Genomic DNA, 6,027 nt, shown 5'->3' on the forward strand with positions numbered 1-6,027 from the left:
TTTCCATTATATTGATCACTGAAATTTTGTTCATTTCACACCCTAAGATTTAAAGCACATTTGGATAGTAGTAAATGCTGTGAACACTTTTCTAGTAGTTTATGCTAGGCATTTTTGTGCTTTGCATATCCAATCTCATTTAATTATCACAGTAACTGTATATACTATGTTCTCTTGTTATCCCTGTTTTTACATTTGAAGATTCTGAGTCTTAGAAAAATTAATTAACATGTTTTTAAGGTGGCACAGAGCAGCTGAGGAGTAGAGCTGGAATCTGAATCCAAGAATCTACGTTTTAATTCTTACTGTATGCTTCCTTTTCTAGGACTAGGGTAGCCGAAAAATTTCTACAAAATCTGGTTGATTTTCCTTCCCATATTTGTGCTCATTTTTATTATACATTAGTTCATTAAATAATAGTATTGGAGTTGATTATAATATGTCATCTATATTTCTTATTTACATATTAGATCTTTTAAATTGAAATATCTTTTTCTGTTTTCTTACTTTAACAGTTTTCCAATATAAAGCATGCCTACATCTAATGATAGGTTTTTCATTCATACTTATTTTTTGTCAAATTAAAATTATTTCCTTTATTTATGCTTAATTTGGTTTCATTGATAATCACTTTGATTTTAAGAAATAAGAGAATTATTCCTATTAAATTTATTCTACCCATACCCTCTTATCATCTGTAGAGTTAATAGTAGCATATAGTTTTTATAACCTGGATTTGAAAGACTATTTAAAAACTTTAAGAAATAGAAACAATTATTCTTTTAAAGACTTTGGTTTTTTGGAACACTTTTAGGTTTATAGCAAAATAAGAGGAAAGTACAGAGATTTCCCATATACCCCTGTTCTTACACTTTTCATAGCTTACTATGTTACCAACATCCACCACCAGAGTGGGACATTTGTTACAACTGAGAAACCTACTTCAACACATCAAAATCATCTGAAGTTTGTAGTTCACGTTAGGGCTCCCTCTTGGTGTTGAATATTCTGTAGGTTTGGACAATGGTATAGTGCATCATTATAGTATTATACAGAGTATTTTCACTGCCCTGAAAAACCTCTGTGTTCTGCCTATTCTTTGTTCCCTTCCACAACCCCTAGGAACCACTGATCTTTTTACTCTTTCCATAATTTTGTCTGTTCCAGAATGTCACATATTTAAAATTATAGAGTATATGGCTTTTCAGATTGACTTCTTTCACTTAGTAATTTGCACTTAATGTTCCTCTATGTCTTTTTGTGACTTGATAGCTCATTTCTTTTTAGTGCTGAATAGTTCATTGTTTGGATATACCACAATTTATCCCTTTCAGTAGAAGGACATTTGGGTTGCTTCTAAGTTTTGGCAGTTATGAGTAAAGCTTCTATAAATATCCATGGGCAGGTTTTTTGTGGACCTAATTTTTCAACGTTTGGGGGTAAATACTAAGATTGCTGGATCATATAGTAAAAGTATGCTTAGTTTTATAAGAAACCAAACTATCTTCCAAAGTAGCTGTACCATTTTACATTCCTACCAGGAATGAATGAGAGTTCCTGTTCCAAGTCTTTGTCAACATTTGGTATTGCCAGTGTTCTAGATTTTGGCCATTCTGATAGGAATATGGTAGTATATCATTGTTTTAATTTGCATTTCCCTGATAACATATGGCAAGGAATATCTTTTTATATACTGACCAAGCATTTATATATCTTGTTTTGTGATGTGTCTGTTAATGCTGTGGACCATTTTTTAATGAGTTATTTTCCTATTGTTGAGTTTTAAGAGTTCTTTGTATATTTTGGATAACAGTCCTTGATCAGATATATCTTTTGCAAATATTTTCTCCCATTCTGTGGCTGATCTTCTCATTATCTTAACATTGTCTTTTGCGGAGCAGAAGTTATAAATTTTAATGATGTTCAACTTAACAGCTGTACCTTTTATGGGTCATTCCTTTGCATTTGCATCTAAAAAGTCATCACCATACCCAAGTTCATCTGCGTTTTCTTTTATATTATCTTCTGGGAGTTTCATAATAAAACTTTTGTATTTTACATTTAGGTCTTCTATTTCCAGTTAATTTTTGTGAAGGGTGTAAGATGGATTCATTGTTTTGCATGTGGATTTCTGATTGTTTCAAAACCATTTCTTAAAAAGACTGTCTTTTTTCCATTGTTTCACTTTTGTTCCTTTTTTAGAGTCAGTTGACTATATTTATGTTGTTCTCTTTCTGGGGTTTCTGTTCTGTTCCATTGATCTATTTGGGTTTTTTTGCCAGTACCATAGTTTCATCATTACTGTAGCTTTAGAGTAAGTATTGAAGTCAGATAGTGCCAGTCCTACGATTTTGTTCTTTAGTATTGTGATGGGTTTTCTGAGTATTTTGCCTCTTCATATAAATTTCAGAATCAGTTTGTCAGTATCCACAAAATAACTTGCTGGGATTTTGATTGGGATTACATGAATCTATAGATCAAATTTTGAAGAACTGACATCTTGACAGTATCGAATCTCTTTATTGATTAGCATGAAATGTCTCTTCGTTTATTTAGTTCTTTGATTTCATTCATCAGAGCTTTGTACCTTTCCTCATATAGGTCTTATACATATTTTGCTAGATTTATACCTAATTCATTTTCAGAGCGCTGACTAAAATAGTATTTGTGTGTTTATTTTCTAATTCTGCTTGTTCATTGCCAATATATAAGAAAGTGATTGTCTTTTATATATTAACTTTGTATCCTGCAACCTTGTTGTAATCACTTACAAGTTCTAGGAGGTGTTTTTTGGTCATTTCTTTTGGATTTTACAGATGATCATGTAATCCATGAACAAAGATAGGTTTATTTTCTTCCCTCTTGATTAATATGCCTTTTATTTCCTTAGGAATATTGACATCTTTTGCTTTGTTCCTGATCTTAGTAGGAACAATTATGTGTTTTAAAATATTAAGCATTTTAAAAGATAGTTATCATGATGATGGTATTAATCTGTGAAGTCAAAATCTGTGGTTCTCTTCTACAGAGAGGTGCATAATTTCATTCACTCTTTCTGATTATATGACAACCATTTTGCCTTTCCATATAAATTTGGAAATTTATAGGAAAGATCCATTTCTGTGAGTCTTTAGAATGGCTGTTTTTATCTTACTTAGCAAGTGCCAGATTGTTTTCTTATTATTATCAGGAAAAAAATTCTTACCCTCCCCCAAAAGTGTCATCATTTAAATATTTTTTGCTGATATGATAGGAAAAAAGTAATATAAATTTGATTTCTGGTAAAGTTTAGTAATTTTAAATTTATTACCTATTTGCATATACTTTTTGTGAATGGTATATTGAATTTCTGTTGGCATCTTAGTTTTTTTAATTATCTGAATGATGTTTTATGGTCTAAAATATTAAATCTTATTTTGTCATAATTCAAACATTTTTTCCAAAATATATTTGCCTTTTAATTTTGTCATTACTTTTATTGACATATTGAAGTTTTAAATTTTCATGTAGCCGGGTCGGTGCCTGTGGCTCGAGTGGCTAGGGCGCCAGCCACATACACCTAAGGTGGCAGGTTCAAATCCAGCCTGGGCCCGCCAAAACAACAATGATGGCTGCAGTCAGAAAAATGGCCAGGTGTTGTGGTGGGTGCCTGTGGTCCTAGCTACTTGGGAGGCTGAGGCAGGAGACTCGCTTGAGCCCAGGAGTTGGAGGTTGCTGTGAGCTGTGATGCCACAGCAATAGCTTGAGGCTCTGTCTCGAGAAAAAATATTTTTTTTTCATGTAGCCAACCAAATCAACCAGACCTTAGATTTCTTATTTTTTCCCATGTTGCTTTCATACGTAGAATGCCAGTCTCATCTCTGATCGGATGTTGAATTTGAGCAGCCTGCTGGATATACCAGTAGAAATAATGTGTATTTAGATATGGAGTTCAAGAGGGTCATGGCTAGGTGTACCTACATATTGATGTGTAGCTGGCAAAGTCATGGATTAGTAGATATTCTTTGAAAGATCCTTAGTGTGAAAAGTAAGGGAGAATTGGAACCTTGGGAAACAACTGTAGGGGAAACAAAGGGGGAACAAATCTCCTTTGCTGTGAGCTGTGATGCCACGGCACTCTACCCAGGGTGACGGCTTGAGACTCTGGCTCCAAAAGACTAAAAAGACTAAAGTGGGGTGGCACCTGTGGCTCAGTGAGTAGGGCACTGGCCCCATATACCAAGAGTGGCAGGTTCAAACCTGGCCCCAGCCAAACTGCAACAAAAAAATAGCCGGGTGTTGTGGTGGGCGCCTGTAGTCCCAGCTACTCTGGAGGCTGAGGCAAAAGAATTGCCTAAACCCAGGAGTTGGAGGTTGCTGTGAGCTGTGATGGCGTGACACTCTACCGAGGGCAATAAAGTGAGACTCTATCTTTAAAAAAAAAAAAAAGACTAAAGTGGAGTAATCAGAGAGGTAGATGGGAGAACATTTCACAAAAACCCAAAGCATTTTTAAGACGTTAGTGTTCAACCATATGTGAAGTCAAGGCAAGGGGCAGTAAGGTAAGAATTAGAAATGTCCATTAAATTGCGTAACTAGGAGATAATTGTTGAATATGTGGAAATCCATTTCTGTGAGAGGTGTGAAAGTAGAGATGGTGCTCCCCTATTTTTTTAAGCCCTAATTTTCTTTAAAAAGAACTTTGGATTTGGACTTATAAAGAAAGGAGAGAGGTCTGACTGGGGTGGGGAACCTGTGGTCCTTTGATTTCAAGATTGTTATTTCTTAAGCACCAAAAGAGGAAAAGAAAATCTGCTGCTGCTGCTGCAATACAGAAAGGATTTGTTCTGTAAAATTTGGATTCAGTCAAAAGGCCACATTTAAGGACCTAGAATACCCCATGGGGCCTTAAGGCTACAGGTTCCCCACTCCTGGGAGACTTGAATGATATTAAAAATTGGGAGTCACACAATAATGGGGAGTCAGCCTTCGAGAGAATTCAAGTACATTAATTTACATCTGTAGAAAATGGGGGAATTCAAAGAGCTATCTTCCTCTAGCAGTTAAAATCTTCACAGCAGCAGGATTAATTTACCCACCAATGTGTTCAGTGCCTAGCATATAGCAAGTAAACAGTAAATATTGAATGATAGAGCCTAATACAAGAGTTGAACAATTTTTGCTTAGCTCAAATCTAAAGTATAACTTCGGGAACTTACCTAAGTCTAGAAACTTAAGATTTACTTTTGTTCTCTGATGTTGAAAATTAAACGTATGGTCAAAAAATTTAACTTCCTAAAGGGTTTTATTTATTTATTTATTTTTTAGAGACAGAGTTGCACTTTGTCACCCTCGGTAAAGTGCAGTGGTGTCACAGCTCACAGCAATCTCCAGCTCTTAGGCTTAGGTGATTCTCTTAACCTCAGCCTCCCAAGTAGCTAGGACTACAGGTGCTCGCCACAACACCCAGCTATTTTTTTTGTTGCAGTTTGGCTGGGGCAGGATTCAAACCTGCCACCCTCGGTACATGGGGCCAGTGCCCTACTCACTGAGCCACAGGCACTGCCCACTAAAGGGGTTTTTTAAATTCTTTCAAAGTAAGCTCTGCTATACGACATAGTCTATGATCTTAATAGTGCTACACATTCTGAAGATTAGCTACTTTGTCTTTTGTAGTGAATTTTAAGTTCTGCTTTGGTTAACTTTTTTGAAACTTTGCAAATCTTACAGATTTTATTTGAATTTTATGTTACTTATAAAGTTTAACAACTTTTAAAAAAGAAGTGTTAACCCTGCCTTTATTGGTGTGACTTGATTTAGGACATGTACCTATCCTTTCTTATAATATGAGCATTTATGTCTTTAGTGCTAAGTTTGTGATTACAAGTGTCCTATGAGCCACATGATTTGTGGTGAAACTAATTCTCTTATGTTCTATTTAATGCTTCATTTAATTTCTTATAATCTCAGAGATCAAAGAGCCTCATAATCAAGTTAATGTATCCCAGTTGTTTTCTTTGTAAAACTTAAATTTTCTGTCATTTTTTT

The 6,027-nt window shown here is 34.8% G+C and overlaps 1 protein-coding gene across 1 annotated transcript in view; it reads left to right on the forward strand.

Moving 5' to 3' along the window:
- The window catches only part of UBR3 (ubiquitin protein ligase E3 component n-recognin 3 (putative)), a 223,553-nt gene that overhangs the window by 187,719 nt on the left and 29,807 nt on the right, over positions 1 to 6,027 (forward strand). The gene's annotated exons all lie outside the window — the stretch shown is intronic.

The sequence above is a fragment of the Otolemur garnettii genome, unplaced genomic scaffold (assembly GCF_000181295.1).
Source record: "Otolemur garnettii isolate 467f Iridium unplaced genomic scaffold, OtoGar3 scaffold00187, whole genome shotgun sequence".
NCBI classification, from domain to species: Eukaryota; Metazoa; Chordata; class Mammalia; order Primates; family Galagidae; genus Otolemur; species Otolemur garnettii.